Source organism: Podarcis gaigeae (assembly GCF_964106915.1).
Source record: "Podarcis gaigeae genome assembly, chromosome: 1".
Lineage (NCBI taxonomy): Eukaryota > Metazoa > Chordata > Lepidosauria > Squamata > Lacertidae > Podarcis > Podarcis gaigeae.
In genome coordinates this window covers 57,554,792-57,572,066 of record NC_139678.1, presented here as the reverse complement: position 1 = coordinate 57,572,066, position 17,275 = coordinate 57,554,792, and the positions used below count along the sequence as shown (strand labels likewise).

Here is a 17,275-nt window from a genome sequence, read left to right as displayed (position 1 = left end):
TTTCCCTCTCCAGATGCTGCAGCCACAGTATAAATTTCCCCACCCAGTGTATGCAACTGACTGCAACAGAATAAAACACTCTATTGTGTTTCTTAGCAATGCAATTAAAGCAAGGGCTAGTTTGGTCCTTAGGTTTGCAAAGTCTAGGGTGCCCAATATTTGAATGACTTTTTACTTTTTTGTGCTGTTGCACACGATGTTTTGCACTGAGATGTTCACACATGCATGCCCATCATTTGATTTTTCTTAACCCTTGATGACTCTGCAGAATCAAGGCCAGCCAAAGAAATGTTGCTGCCTGAGGCAAAGGATAGAATGGTGTTTACCCCAATCGACAGACAGAAGCTGATCACACTGAAACTGTCAACTGAATCTGACTTAAATGCTGGTGATGGGATAATGTCCCCCACTTCACTCGAGGGCAATAGACTGGCTTAGTAGTATACACAGCTCCATCTTTCAACACCTTGCTGCTGCTCCCCTCCCCCTCCCCTGGTGTTTGCCACTTAGACCAGTCATCCCACTCTTTGCAATGTGCCACATGACTCCACTGAAAAGCATTATGCATAAAATGATATGAAAGTTCTGAATGTGACTTTTGGTCACCGATGGCTCAAACGCATACTGTTCAGCAGTTCTAAAGTTCTAAACAACTGTTCTATATAGTGCTAAACAAAACCTAAAGATAGATCTAGATGCAGCTGACAGCACTCCTTTAGTGTTTTTCTTCTTCTTTTCAACTGACCATTTTCAAATAATCTTTCCATTTACCTAATATCTATATTTCTAAGCTCAAACAGTGCTACATCTGACTCGAGTACAGAGGGTGTACTCTGCTCCCCTGCTGCAATCTTGCTAAATCTGCAGACTATAAAACATGCTAGCCAGGACTGACATCTGAAACAGTGAAGAAAAATAAAATGAACAAATTATAAATCCTATGAAACCAATCTATGAAGCCCCTTAAATCTCTGACTATATTAAGTGCAAACCAAGGAAATGCTATGCTGAAAGAACACAACTTAATGAACGATCTGTTTGATCTCTCGGCCAAGATTTCTTAGCATGTCAAATTTCCTCATTTGGGAGAGCTGCTTGTAAAGAAAACCCTGGCAATATTCCACCTGGATAACAATGAGGCGAGCTAGCCATTTCAAAAGCAAAAATGGACTTGGATGTCTCGTGAATGTCATTAAAAGTATTTCGGCAAGTCGGGGAAAGTGGTTCAGCCAGCAGCTGGGGAAGATATGCTACCACCACCGTCAAGACAAACACAATCTTCTCCAAATTTATAAACTTTTATCCTAAACTGTATGCCAGGGTGAGGAAGGAAGAGAAAGCATGTACAATGTGCTGCTGATGCCTTGGAGGAAGTAATAAACAAGTAACACATAACTAAATTGCCTACTCAAGCATTTCAATTCCTATCCCTCTCTCTCTCTCTCTCTACACACATACACACACACACACACACACACACACACACAATATTGAGGGTCCACAGTACATTTCCTCAGCATCACCACTTCTAACAGCCAGGTCAGAATCATTTAAGAGTTTTGTTTAATGCCCTTCATCAACAGGCCCCAGAGTATAAAAGGCCCCCAAACATAAAATAATACATTGGACTAATAATAAACATAATTCAATAACTTCAATAGGACATGGGTTCTTCCTCTTCGTTCATCTTCTGTTTCTGTTTTTAATTTGAACATTTTATTGGTTTTGAACAACCACGTAGCATCTGGAATATAATTATTCCCACAGTAAACTCTTATAAACTCTTATTCATCCTGCCCTAGATCTCCTTAACCCACAACTATGTCTTGTCAAGGTAGTGATTGATTGTGAGGCAGCTACTCTTTTGTCCTAAATTGAATGCCGTACTCTTTGTTAGAATGAAACTGTCCTTCCTCATAAGACATAGTGATATGAATGTCAGAGACACAATAGGAAAATAGTTATGGAGATACTGTCTCAGGGCTTTGCATCTGTGTCCACAAAGCAGCTTTCTGTGATCCTGGCTGGGAAATGTAGCAAACAAGTGGAAGCGTCTCCTGAAAAACAACATTCCTGGGCAAAAGGTGGCAAAAGCTGCATCATCTAGTGTGGCTGTAAGCACTAGGAGGAGCACTGAAGAGGGTTTTCCACCGAAAGCCATTTCCAGGGTCTTTCCATAATATCAATGCAAGATTCTTTAATATGAACTTAAAGCTTGAAAGAACCGCATTAGTTCTGTCTCAACTGAATCCATAATTTGCAGCATGGGAATAAATTAATAGGAAAAGCACTGAACAACAGGTGACATCCAGTTGGTGTTGCGCCACCGACGGCAAGTGTCCATCAACAGAATGGGGAGGAGGGTGGCCATTTTAGGCATTTCTTCCTGCAGCTTTGAATGGTCCCCCCCAATACTCCCACAACAAAATGTGGCAGGAGGAGAAGGAATTGCTCAAAACTGACTCCCTGCCCATTCTGCCGATGGATCTCTTCTATCAGCAGGGCAAAACCAATGGGATACCACCCAATTTATGGAATAATAATTTGCTGCCTTAACTCTGTGTCTTACCAGATGTAATTGAGATTAATGGGAGATTAGTCTCTAGAACTCTGCTGTGCAAGCACAGCTGCAGTGTTCAATACAGATAATTTAATTCCCTGGGACTTAATCCTGGATAGGAGTATATTGAATTGCAACTTTTTTTGTTAAAGCATGAAATATACGAATTGGATTCATATATAATATCTCAGTCCCAATATAATCTGACTTGTACCCTAAACTAAAACCTTCATTTTTAGCTGAGCTGTAATTGGTTTCTTAATCCAAACACTTGATCTTATAATTCTTGCTCTGTACACTTGACAGCTACCTAACATGTTGTTGTAACATATTTAGCAAAACACACGCATTATGCCTTCTGACCAGTTGGATGATTTTTAAATAAATAGACTTATTTTGGGAGATCTAGCTTTTGAATACAAAACATATATTACACATACTATATATATTGGGAGGTCAATTTCAGGAGCTTTTAGTTTCGCTTACACTCATGGTTGGGTTGGCTTGACATGTCATCCAGACCAGGCATCATGCTTTGTAATAGCTACGTGGCTTCAGAACCATAGATTGAAGACGGCATACTCTGAAACTGGACAAGGGATCCTGGCTTACAAAAATCTCTAGTCAAACACCAGAAGAGCTGCTAAAGTCCTCCTCCCAGTCTCACGGGGTAGAAAGCAAGGAGGAACACACAAGGCTGAGGTATGTGGCAGCTCCCTAACCTACGATCTAAGGCACATTTGGAGAACCTGTGATCATGCAGAAGTTTGTTTGCTATTTCAACAATTTATATGTTACTTAATCACAATTATATATAAGTGGTCAATGAACAACCCAATACATGAAAATAAAAAGCAGTTAAAGCTATAAAATTGTTCTTGTTATATGAACCACCCTGAGAACTCCAGGTATAGGGCAGTATATAAATTAAATAAATAAATAAAAATCAAATCAAAATTCAGTTACGTTGCCTGCCATAATATTGTCTATCTGCCCCAGTCAGTGTGGCCAATGGTCAGGGATGTTGGGAGTTGTAGTCCAACAACATCTGGAAGGCTACAGGTTTCCCATTCTGGAGTTAGTGTGACATGTGAATCAGCTCTTTGTCAACAATGTAAAACAATGTAAAAATTGCCTTCCTATAGTTGACAAATGACAATAAAGCTCAGTACTACTATGTGTTCAACAGGAGCAAACCTCATGCCTTTACAAGCAGGGAAGAATAGTGGTTATTCCTTGTTGCATTTGCTTCACAAGGCTTGCTTAAAAATCACAAGTTGAAACAAACATGAAAATCTGGTTCATCTCTTAATGGATAACAGATTGGGGGGTGTTTTGCTATCACCTTTGGAAATGAAAAACAGACTTTAAAAATATTTCTTTTTAAATCTAGAGATGTAAAACAGCTGCCATAATCTGCTGCCACAGCTGGTGGAGGTGAAATTCCTTTCTGTGTTTTGATATACTATGGAATGGCAGGAGGAGAAAGTGCATGAATGTATATACTTTCTCTTTCTAATCTAAACCTTTAAATGGCTGGCTTCAGCAAAAACAGAACTGGCATTATCTTGTCAAACAACTAATAAACAGGGCAGCAACTGAAATACTACCATTTACAGCTTTTCAAAAAAATGAAATAATAGTAATAATCCCACTTTTTTTTTAGCAAAGGAGAAGCTACTCAGGTAGCAATTGGTTTATCACACTTCAGATCTTCGACCTGGAAGCATCTTTCCATGTGCATAGCCAATGCATGAGTGCACTCTCATCCACACTGCAATGCTCACCTATGCTACATTGAACTGTCTGGATGTGGGTTTACATCTGCATGGGGATGTGGATAACACAGTTGTTATTTGTGACTAGTTGGGTACAGTTCAAGCTCTATGAGGTCTTCTGAATGTTATGGGTTTGACTGTGCCCAGCTCTCTTTGGATTGTGGCCCAGATGCCGTTGATTTGATGTGTTCTTTCATATCTCGGCTAATAAGTGGCTTGTTAAATTTCTCTGGACTCCTCAAGGCCAGAGGCATGTTTTTAAAAAATTATTAAGTTGTTGCAATTGCTTATAATGGTGCAGGGTGTGAACACAAAAAGAGTCATTGTGGCTGCTCTGCTTGCTCCCAGCCAGTTTAAATGCTGTGGAGTGAAGACTAGCTTCACCCAGTCCATCCCCAGAGCCCTGCCTTTCAGAAAGGCCATGATTGGCCAATTCAAATTTAGATTTCAGAGGAAAATCCCATAGACCCCTGCAATCGGCTGAGGCTGATGAGGGAGTCAGCCGCCTGTGTGGGAAGGAACCCACTCCCCCATGGCCACACCAGGCCACAATCACAGGGTCTTTGTGGGTGAGCGTATTAGCCCAGACCCTGTACAACAGCCTTCCCAACCCTGTTTTCCCAATCCAGCTGTTTTCAACTACAATCCCCATCAGCCCCAGCCAGCACCAAAAGCTGTACATAATTTTATGGCATGCTTGAATTTTTGCAGCACTCTTTTAGCAAAGTGAATTCAAAATTGTGCAATGCCTACAAAATTGAAAACCCCCCACATAAAATAAAAAAAATCTGCTGGCAACATACATTTGAGGTGAGAGGGGAATCGTTGAAGGAGTGTTTTGCGAAGTGTTTCTAATCTGATGTAAGGCGATCATCCTAGGCCAGTTTTCTCAGCTTTGTTATCTTTCAGCAGCATTGTTACCAGGGTAAATTTTGGTTAACCAGCTTTTGATAAGGGGACTACCATATCACATAACAAACTGAAACTTTATGAAATCCAGATCAGTGTGAAGCCTGATAGTTCCAGCTCTGCATTGGCCGTGACAAAAAATTTCAGCTGCAATGCCACGAGTGGTTTCATACCACATAGGTTTTTTGTGTGTTTTGTTTTAAATGTATATTTCTTCTAGGAAACTAACTATACAGAAATGGGGGCGGGTGGTTCTTCCTCATCAGGTCTGTTTTATATTATACTGTCTGCATTCATAATCTGATCTGCAGACCTTGGTGACAACTCTTCTCAGCCAAACACTGACACAATTAAGAGAGGAAAAGAATAGAGAATATTCCCACCCCCAATGCATCAATAAAATGATTAACTAAACTCCAAAATCTATACATGAGTGCCCCAAGAGTCCCTGAGGGCTTAATTAGTCAGTGATGAAGGTACCATGAAGCCACGGAGGGCACAATTTGATGGCTGAACCCATATGACTGATATATTGGAATAACAGAATCAGTCATGCCTCAAAGCAGTGTGTGCAGAGATGTGTTTTTATAAAATGCATGCAAGTGTTGGGCATATTGTAAAAAATCTTTTCCGGAATACTATAGCATCATTCTTTTGGTCCACTTCTATTTCCCACTATGAGTGCATAGATCATAATAACACATGAAGCTGTTTGATGCTGAATCAGGCCAGTGGTCCATTAAGCTCACTACCCTGCGCATTAGTGGCTCTCCAAGATAAAAGGCAAACTCTGTCTCCTGTGTAATACTTAACAGAGAAGATGCTATGATCTGAACATGGGATTTAACACATGGGCTGTATCTAGTGTAATGCCAGAAGTTTCTTACCATTCTCTACCAACTAATGAGGAAAAAATGCATTCTAAAACTATCAAAAGTAATAGGGAAATTATCATAGGTGCAGAATTTTCATGATGCTTACCTTGTTTTCAGTACAACTGAGGGGTTACAAATGCCCTTTCTTTCATTCTGCAAATCATCTCTCTGATGGTCTGCATTCTGCAACCTTCCTGGGTGCCTGAACTTTCTGAAAACCCCATGATGTCCTCAGCTGGGCCTTCCTGTAAGCAGAGGAAACCAGAGAGGCTGCCTGCCCTGATCATGTCTGCTGGTCACCATCATTTTTTACTGAAGTGAAACCTGTTTACTTTTAAAGAAATCAGTGTAGAAAGATTTTTTTTAAGGTCACTCCTTGAAAATTAGCAAGCTCATCAATCTCAGGTGCTTGGTAGCAGCTGCCTGTGCTGGAATTAAAACCCAGAGGAAGTTGTCATGAGGTTAACTCCTCCAATAGGTCTTTTTCATATCAGGAAGTTCAGGCAGCCTAAGAGGCTTCAAAGAAAACCACACAAACCACCCTTAGTCACCTCTCAACTATGATTTAAAATAAATGAATGCTAAAGCACATTGTGAATGAGACAGAAAAGAAAACAGAAACCTCAATTGCAGGGGAAGAAAACCTTTGAGAAATGAGGGGAGTACCGGCACAGTGCTAGTTCCACCAATAAGTTATGATATAAAGAACTGTTTTATACTATTGTTTTACCTGACCATTGTTTCCTTAAGCTGTCAGTTTTGACCCACAGTGGTTCTTCAAGTCATCAGGAAGTGGTCTCTCAACCACTGATTTTCAGCTGCAGACTCTCTAAGTGTCCCTATTTTCCAGGGATGTCCCTGATTTAGATAAGCCATATTGGCTTCTGATTTGATCCCAGAATATCCCACTATTCCTTAGGATGTCCCAATTTTCATTTGAGAAATGTTGGAGGGTATGGAGTTATATGTGTGAAGGTGATCCTGTATAGGGAGGTTCATTCAAATGTTTAATGTTTTATTATTTTTTTATATATATGTTGGAAGCTGCCCAGAGTGCTGGGGCAACCCAATAAGATGTGTGGGGTATAAATAGTAAAAGTATCATTATGGGACTTCCCTATTTTCATCGGAGAAATGTTGGAGGGTATGCAGCTGGAGATTATACTGGAAGTTTCTATATACAGCCTTATACTGTATCAACAAAATACAGTCTTAGCAAATCACATGGTTTATGCAGGGTTTTATTAAAAGTGTGCAGTTAGATAAAAAATGTGCAGTTGGAAAAACAAGGTGGGGAAAACAAACTAGGCACCTTAAAAACTTACAAGAGTGTAGAAGTGTTCGAGAAAGAAAGGAAACCCGCAGACCCTGAAGAAAGAATTGGGGCCCATCCTGTGATAGGGTTCTGAAGCGAGAGAGAATTAACAGGGAAGAATCTTCACCGTAAGAACTTAACAGAGCCAGGGCTGCAGAGCTGAGCAAGAAGACTCAGGGCAGAGGAGAACGGTAGTAAGTGAAGATAGCTTTTGTTGTTTCTTCCTGACTAGGACAAGCATAAGCCAAGCTCTCTGTCTGACACTGTACAGGGATACCTATAGTTAGGAACCGAGTGGTAGTTATCCTGCTTTCTTCTTTACCCATATGTATGGTGCTCTCCCCATGACCACAAACACCCAAACAATAATACCACACGATGTGAGTAGTTATCCTGTTTCCTCTGTTAGCTAACAGCAGTTGGGGCTTAAAGGTGCTCAAGCCACCAGATCAAATGTGCTTAACAGAAGCCCCATGCTTGAGAGGTACTAATTTTGGCAGCACAAGTTAGATAAGCCAGCAGGAATAGATAGATAACTTTCAGGATGATGCCATTGCACTGGTGTTCTAGTCACTGAGTTAGGATTTACATTGCTGCAAGGGCCATTGGATTGTCCTGTCAGTTACTGCATAGTAGTAGATAAGAACTAATTGCTCCTACGGTATGGAGAAAACATCACTGATACAGGGTGTAAGGAAGAAGCAAAGCATACTTTGTGTTTTTTTCTCCCATGTGGGCTGCGTATGGAATTTATGCAGCTGGAAAATTAGATTTTTTAAAAACCCTGATTTTATGTACTATAAGTACCCATGGTCTTTGAACAAGCAGAATGGCAGCAGCAGTCATTGGAACCGTGGGGACTGAGAACTACCTACTGCCCTTTCTAAGACAGAGAAATAATGTCTATGGATAGGGAAGAAGCTCTAGCTGAGAGACCTCTAGCTCCTTTCACAGCACCTTATATGGGCATTATGAAGTATCGACTGTGGGAGTAGAAGTTACCCCTCAACCAAAGTTACAGCCAGTCTTATTTTTAATTGCTTGTGGATAAAGCTGGTGCTTAGGGCTTGGCTGCGGAATTGTAAAGTTGAAACATGAACCACCATTTTGCCTCTTGAATAGTCCTTGAGCCACAAAAGGTTATACAGTGGTACCTCGGGTTAAGTACTTAATTCGTTCTGGAGGTCCATTCTTAACCTGAAACTGTACTTAACCTGAAGCACCACTTTAGCTAATGGGGCCTCCTGCTGCCGCCGCACTGCCGGAGCACGATTTCTGTTCTCATCCTGAAGTAAAGTTCTTAACCCAAGGTACTATTTCTGGGTTAGCGGAGTCTGTAACCTGAAGCGTATGTAACCTGAAGCTAATGTAACCCGAGGTACCACTGTACAGTCATGGCTGGAGTTCTAGCAGGAGACATTCAAGGAGGCATTGCCAACATCAGGCCCAAATTTGCCTATCTTAAAACAAGTAGAAATTGATCTAAAACATATGTCCAAATATGAATATATCTCAAAATATATGTCAGAATTAATGTTGGGCTTATGCAAGCACACAGACACACACACCCCCGAAATAATGTCAGAAAGCATTGAGCTTGAACTGGCTACAAGATGTAGGAATTTTAGGAGTTAAATTAAGGCATTCAAAATTGGTCCAGCTAAAAAAATGCAGGGAAAGGATTCTAAAATCATTGCTAATATAATACTTCAGTATCATTTCAAAGCCAACTGCTTACCTTCATAAGATGTTAAGCTATAAGATTTCCATAGGAACTGCAGTTTGGCCTGCCTGACATTTGAGTTACATGTAGATATGTTTCCAGTGACAATCTCTACATCATGCCACTACTTCCTTCTTTCCAAAGTTTCCTGGACAGTTTAATTAAATCTTTGGTTACAGAATTAATTTATTAAACAGATTGTTTCTGCTGTTGCCTGAGGTAGCTGTATGAGCGATTAAACCAAGTTCATTAAACAAACACTATCAATCTTCATTCTGATTGGAAGCAAACTAGGGCAACTGAGATAATTATCTGGACTGCTCTGAGGAAGTTAGAGCCTGCCCCATTATCAAAATGTCCTCCAATCTAATCCCTTACCTCTTTCCTAAGTTTTTTTGTAACTGTTGCTTGTTTTCCACTTATATTTCAAGATTTTTAAAATGTGGGCTTAGATGCCCTCATTTTTTTCTCCAGAGCAAATTATAAAATGAATTGTTTCAAATGTATTGGAAAAAAATTTCTCACTTTCTCTTTTCATCCTCACTTTAAAGGTAAAGGGACCCCTGACCATTAGGTCTAGTCGTAGCCGACTCTGGGGTTGCGGCGCTCATCTCGCTTTATTGGCCGAGGGAGCCGGCGTACAGCTTCCAGGTCATGTGGCCAGCATGACTAAGCTGCTTCTGGCAAATCAGAGCAGGGCACAGAAATGGTACCTTTTTATCTACTTGCACTTTGATGTGCTTTTGAACTGCTAGGTTGACAGAAGCAGGGACCGAGCAACGGGAGCTCACCACATCGCGGGGATTCGAACCGCCGACCTTCTGATCATAGAATCATAGAATCATAGAGTTGGAAGAGACCACAAGGGCCATCGAGTCCAACCCCCTGCCAAGCAGGAATCACCATCAGAGCACTCCTGACATATGGTTGTCAAGCCTCTGCTTAAAGACCTCCAAAGAAGGAGACTCCACCACACTCCTAGGCAGCAAATTCCACTGTCGAACAGCTCTTACTGTCAGGAATGTTTAGGTGGAATCTTCTTTCTTGTAGTTTGGATCCATTGCTCCGTGTCTGCTTCTCTGGAGCAGCAGAAAACAACCTTTCTCCCTCCTCTATGTGACATCCTTTTATTATTTGAACATGGCTATCATATCACTCCTTAACCTCCGCTCCAGGCTAAACATGCCCAGCTCCCTTAGCCGTTCCTCATAAGGCATCATTTCCAGGCCTTTAACCATTTTGGTTGCCCTCCTCTGGACACGTTCCAGTTTGTCAGTGTCCTTCTTGAACTGTGATGCCCAGAACTGGACACAGTACTCCAGGTGAGGTCTGACCAGAGCAGAATACAGTGGCACTATTACTTCCCTTGATCTAGATGCTATACTCCTATTGATGCAGCCCAGAATTGCATTGGCTTTTTTAGCTGCCACGTCACACTGTTGGCTCATGTCAAGTTTGTGGTCAACCAAGACTCCTAGATCCTTTTCACATGTACTGCTCTCAAGCCAGGTGTCACCCATTTTGTATTTGTGCCTCTCATTTATTTTTTTGCCCAAATCGGCAAGTCCTAGGCTTGCATAGCGCCACCCACGTCCCATCCTCATTTTAGAAGTTTGCAAATGAAGTAGATAATAATAATAATGAATGATTTCCCAAAGAATCAGGGCCAAACTGAGGAGACACATGGCAATTTCTCATTTTTAAAAAAGTGAAATGAAGTCACTTGTATCAAATTTGATTGGATCAGAGAACAGAAGAAAAGCATGGAAAAGAGGAGACTGAGAAGAGATTTGATAGCCACCTTCAGCTATCTTTAGGGCTGTCACATGGAAGAGGGAACATATTTCTTTTCTCCTGCTCTGGACGGCAGGATTCAAACCAATGGCTTTAAGTTACAAGAAAGGAGATTCCGACTAAACTTTTGGAAAAACTTTCTGACAGTAAGAGCTGGTCACCAGTGGAACAGACTCCCATGAGAGGCAGTGGACTTGGAGGTTTTTAACCAGAGGATAGATGGCCATCTGTCATGGATGCTCTAGCTGAGATTCCTGCATTGAAGTGGGTTGGACTAGATGACCCTTGGGTTCCTTCCAGTGCTAAGATTCTATTATTCTAAGAAGGCCCAGTGCTCTTTTCCAGTCGAGGTGATCCTCTATAGATTTTTCCACCCACAGGGAAAAAGATAAGCGGTGTCCACTGTTGCTCTTATCTTTTTTTAAAAAATAATAATATTTATTAAAGTTTCAAAAAAATTACAGAAATGAAAAAAGAAAAAAAATACAAAATACAGAAAAATAAAAAAATAAATAAAACAAATCGGTCTTTCCATGTCTTGTCTTTCACTTACTTGTTTCCCTGACCTTCTCACACCTCCCTTTTTTGTATTCTAGTTCAATTAGTTATTTCGGCAAATCCTTTCCATTTTTGCTTTTATCTTAATAATTTATCTTAATATATTGTAACTTTACATTCTCGCCTGTTAACAATCCATTTTTTCATACCCCTTACAACATTACTGCTAAAACCACATAACTTCATTCCATCATCCTTCTAACATTCCTTAATTTTGTAGTGTTTCTGTAGATAGTCTTTAAATTTCTTCCAATCTTCTTCTACCGACTCTTCTCCCTGGTCTCGGATTCTGCCAGTCATTTCCGCCAGTTCCATGTAGTCCATCACCTTCATCTGCCACCACTGTTGCTCTTATCAAGGCTGCAATTCCCTGTGGCCACATTTCCATAAAGGCAAATAATGGTCTTATCCTCATGTCTCCCACATTTTATTTTTTCTTAGTTTGGACCTGGATCCATTACAATTGGATCTTTCCTTTTCAGAAAGCATACTGTGTTTACTTATTTATTCTTATTACGCACATATATTCTCAAAACTGAAATGACTAGGGAGCAACTTCTCCAGGCATTGTGGTGCCAACACATGAGCCTGAGGCAGTACTACCCAAAACAGGTACTTATTTGTGAAGGCAAGCAGTGTACTTGATTGGGTGCTATCATCCTTCCAGGTTATCATGGTGACAATTTTCCATTTCCATTGGCTTGCTAATAACCAAACATGGCGCTCAGCAGAATTGCTTTTTTTGGGTTGCTGGTGTCAGAATTGCAGACTCAAGGGCAATTTATATTCCCAAACACCTCCAGTTGTGAGCACCTAAAGATATTTCAAGCTTTCCTGATTCAGTTTGTGTTCATGAGCTGGATGACTTTTAGGCAAGGCTGCATCTGTTTGAACAGGGAAAGGATTGCGTATTCACTACACATTTTGGAGCAGGGGCCGGCAACCTAAGGCCCATGGGCCACAAGCAGCACATAGGGGTCGTTTAACTGGCCCAGGGCCCCCGTCACCCACTCAGTTGGCTCCTGTGCACCGCGCTAAACCGGCACGGAGCAGAGCAGGGTCCACCTTCCATGATGCTGGCTGGCTTCCCATAGGCTGCAGGAACCTCCTGCAGGCAATGGGAAGCTGCACGTGCCTCCTCCGCACCAGAAGGAGTGCCTGAAATAGTGTTTGTGTATGCGTGCGCATGCACACACACATTCTGGCCCACCGCAGTGTCTGAGGGACCGTGAACCGGCCCAAGCCACAAAACTCTGCCAACCCCTGCGGAGGAACCCAACTGGAGTCTTCCTACTAATTCATACCAGATGAGAATAAAGTGATAATAATGTCTTCTTCCAGACAGCTTTAGGACTGCTAGGAAGCTAGTATGCAGTTCTTCCTTTGAAACAAACCCAGGGTCATGGTCATAGGCAGGATTTTTGTTAGGGGGGACAGAACCTTAGTTTGCTATGTACTTTTATTGAATTTTATTGATTTAGGTGGGGCAGCTGCCCCTTCCTGCACCCCCTTGGCTATGCCCATGCCCATGGTACTCACTGATACTTTGTGAGACTATAATAAATCAAAGCCAGGGCGCTCCATTTCCTTTTCTGGCTTGGATTTGTGCACTGATTTGATCTTGCACTGGTCCCCACAGTGACATGGTACACTGTAAAACAAATCCCCGCAGGAGTAGGAGAGAAGGTGACACACAGACCTTTCTCTTCCAGCAAGCATTGTTTTTGAACAAGACAAAAATCTGCAGCTACATGGAAGTTGGAAGAAGCGGCATTCTGGTTGCTCCAGCTCCTACTGCTACTGTTGTGCCAGTTCAGCATAGATAAGCTCAATTGTGCAGTATCAGTTATCTTTCTTTTGCGATCTCATGCAGACTGGGAAAATATTTAGCTGTTATATAGGTATGCACAGGTGCTCAATTAATGTTTATGGTGCACTTTGTTTTTTTGCAGTCACAAAACTCTCAATTAAGATTTTCTGTAGATGCTATCTTGCCACAGGGTGTGAGTGGATACTCTGAAGATTAACTGATTCAAAATATAGTCATCATGCATTTATGCTATGTGTCATACTCTCTCTCTCTCTACACACACACACACACACACACACACACACACACACACACACCTCTCTTCTTATGCAGCCAGAAAGCTTTAGTGGTCTATTTTCATTATCCTATACAACAGGAAAGCAGTAGAGGGTGGAGGGTTATTCTTGGTATGTCTTACTCAGTGTAATGTGATAAAACCACCAAGACCAAAACAGTTATCCTATCATTACAGAGTGAGAGATTTTCCCATAGTTTTCAATAAAGGAAGTCACCTTGGTTTACCATCAAAAGAGAAGTCAGAGCATACAGCTTGTTGCTTAGCTGAGCAATTGTTTGTCACAGGATGGGTTACCCCTAGGTTGTGTCTGGAAGGACTCTGCAGTGAGCTGGATGAACATATTTTGTGTAATTACCTCTGTGCATGGTAGCTCGTCATACAAATACAAAAATGTTACTAATGTATGGGTGAGCGGCAGAGTGGGGAGGAATGTGCACAGCTCTTCAGAATGTAATCACTTGCACCAAGCTGAGTGGTATTACAAGCCAGAGCATCTGTTTGTAGAAATGACAAAAAAGTGTCATATCACAAATCTACCTTTCTTGAGAAAGCACACTGCACACACAAACACACACACACACACACACATATATATATATATATATATATATATATATATATATATGGGGATGCGGGTGGCGCTGTGGGTAAAACCTCAGTGCCTAGGACTTGCTGATCGTAAAGTCGGTGGTTTGAATCCCCGCGGTGGGGTGAGCTCCCGTCGTTCGGTCCCAGCTCCTGCCCACCTAGCAGTTCGAAAGCATCCCCAAGTAGATAAATAGGTACCACTTATAGCGGAAAGGTAAACGGCGTTTCCGTGTGCGGCACTGGTGCTGGCTCGCCAGCTGCAGCTTCGTCACGCTGGCTACGTGACCCGGAAGTGTCTTCGGACAGCGCCGGCTCTCGGCCTCTTGAGTGAGATGAGCGCGCAACCCTAGAGTCAGACACGACTGGCCCGTATGGGCAGGGGTACCTTTACCATTGCGCTTACAATGGTATCAGGTCCATTATATGTGATCTCATTTTAAATGCGATTTGTACCTGCAAGGATTTGGGGGCATACAAACTGCTTTGTCTGCAATAAGCGAATGCCTGCAGCTTGTTGCTGAAATCCTATAAGTTTTCATACCACAAATGTTCCAGTTTATTTTTTTGTCCCACTTTTGCTGTGCTAGAGTGCTAGAGCGCCCCTCCTGATTGCAATAATGTGCTGTAATGTTGGGGGTGCATCACAGAACCACCAATAAAGCAAAATGGTGTGTGGCCTGCTCAGTATAAACCTAGCCCTTTTAGTGTGTTCATTTCTAATGAGACAGGTTCAAAGACTGCCATTCCAAATGCTTTTCGAAGACGGACTGCTATGATTCTTTCCTTCATGGAGACTAGAAACACATCAAGCATATATCCTCACTTCTGCCCATGGGAATTTGAATGTGTTCTTGGCAGGGAGGAAATCTGAGGCTCAGAGCTCCTTGCTGTTCACTTTTCATTTAAAAAGGCATGTGGCAGAGTAGACACATATATATTCCTCACAAATGTTGGCAGTTATGCTATGGAGACCTATAGGGCTCTGCTTTTATATACCATGCTCTTTAATAGCCACATGAAACTGCTGTGAATCTGGAGGTGGGAACTGATGTGCCTCCAATACGTAGATGACGCCTAGCTCTATCTCTCCTTTTCATCTAAACCAGATGTTCCCAAGCCTGTGTCTAGGTGTGGTAATAAACTAGTCAAAGGCCAATCCAGACAAGATGGAAGTTATGTTGGTGGTTGCTTTGCCTCCCCAGCTGACCCACCTGCTTTGGATGAGGCTATATTCCCTCTCAAGGATCAGATTCATGGTTTGGGGGATGCTCCAGTATACTTGCTGGATATACAGGTGGCCTTGGGGGCTCGGAAAACCTTCTATCAAATTAGATTGATGCACCAACTCTAACCCCATCTGGTCCAACAAAGCCTAGCTGCAGTCATTCAGAGGTAACTTTTAGGAGGATCTAATTTGGATTACTGCAACTTGCTATGATGAGGCTGCATGGAAAACTGGGTGGAGACTTCACATGGTCCATAATAGGGCTGCAACATTATGCCTGTGCTTTGACATCTGCACTGGCTTGTACTCATTTCCAATTCAACTCAAAATTCTGGAATTAAACTATAAAGCCCTAAGCAACTTGGGACCAGGTTACCAGAGTGCCAATTTCCTCCCATGTATACCTGCACAGGTTCTAAGATCATCTTCCCAAACCCATCTCTAGGCAGCGCTGCCAAATGAAGTTAGGCAAGTAGCTACTAAGGAGAGGGCCTTTACAGTAATGGCACCCTAGCTGTGGAATGCCTTTTCTGAAGAGGTTCACCTTAGTGTCTGTGTTCGGTACCAGGTGAAAATCTTTGTATTTTGCTTGGGTTTTCAGGTGAATGCTATTTAAACGATGGGTATCCGCTGGTTTTATTGTGATGTAAACATGATTTTCATTTTACGTTCATATTGTAGTTTTATGTAATACAGGTCTTCTTTTAATCCGTTGCTCAAAGAACATGCTGAGATATATGTAGAGACATGTTAACACACAAGATTTACACATGGTTTCATGCTAATTCCTGTGCAGAAGCACCTTTCAACCAGAATATTGAAATGTGTGAAGTGACCCTAATTTGGTTTGAATACTAGCTGGTCTGGGAGGAGTCAGACTATATGTATCCAAGAGACTGTGTCTGGCCTTTGGGAATTCTACACGCAAATGTTGCTGTACTAATGGCAAATATCTCTGAAAACTTAAACTTCCAGCACATTCTAATGTTTAAGTAAAAACAGAGCCATTGGAGAGAGCCCCTAATTACCACATGGTGTGAGCTATGATTAAAACCATCAGGACACGGTTCCTGAGTTTCACTATATAAATACACCAAATTCTGCTTCACTGTTATTTTAGTTGAGAAGTTGGGCTGGGGGAAGTCTGTTCCCATGTGCATAAAATTCCCATTACCTGTGTCACCAAAAGAAGCTCGGAATAATGAAAGTTTTTACTTTTACTTTTAACAAAAAAGTACATTTGCTTAGGTTAACATAAAACCATAACACATGCTTAACATCTTAAACTTCATAAGTTTGTATGGAGCCATTTCTTCTTATGTTCAGCTACACTGATAAAAATGCTATTATAGAAATGGGTTTCTTTTAATTATAGTTTTGTAACATAAGACAACATTACAGTTATAACAGTGCATTCAGTATTGAATTACACTTCATTTGCACCCATAAAGGGCTGCAGAAGTAGGAGAGATTAGATTCCGATGGACTCTTTCGAAGCATCAATCCTAAACATACTATAGAATTGCAGTGTAAATTATGTTATTTATTGATAATATTGGATAGGGTAGGGTCAAGTGTGGAGCTACAGGTCTGCTCATAGCTAGATTCCCTCTGGGTCTCCTCCCAAAACATCAGTCCTTCCTTCAGTGGGATGCAGCTGAAAGGGGAAAGGACTTTGATGTTGTGCAAAGCCAACTGCAGCTCCTTCGTCTGCAAGAAGATCTGCTGCAATATCAATGCAGAGGGGGTGAATGTCTCAGCAGACCTGTGTTTTGTTTTGTTTTGACAAATATGCAAAAAGTAGTCTGTGCATTTTACAATTGCATGCATGTAATTTTCAGG

At 41.6% G+C, this 17,275-nt stretch overlaps 1 protein-coding gene across 1 annotated transcript in view; it reads right to left on the bottom strand.

Annotated features, from left to right (window-relative positions):
• Window positions 1-17,275, bottom strand: part of ABTB2 (ankyrin repeat and BTB domain containing 2) — a 152,513-nt gene that overhangs the window by 106,566 nt on the left and 28,672 nt on the right. The gene's annotated exons all lie outside the window — the stretch shown is intronic.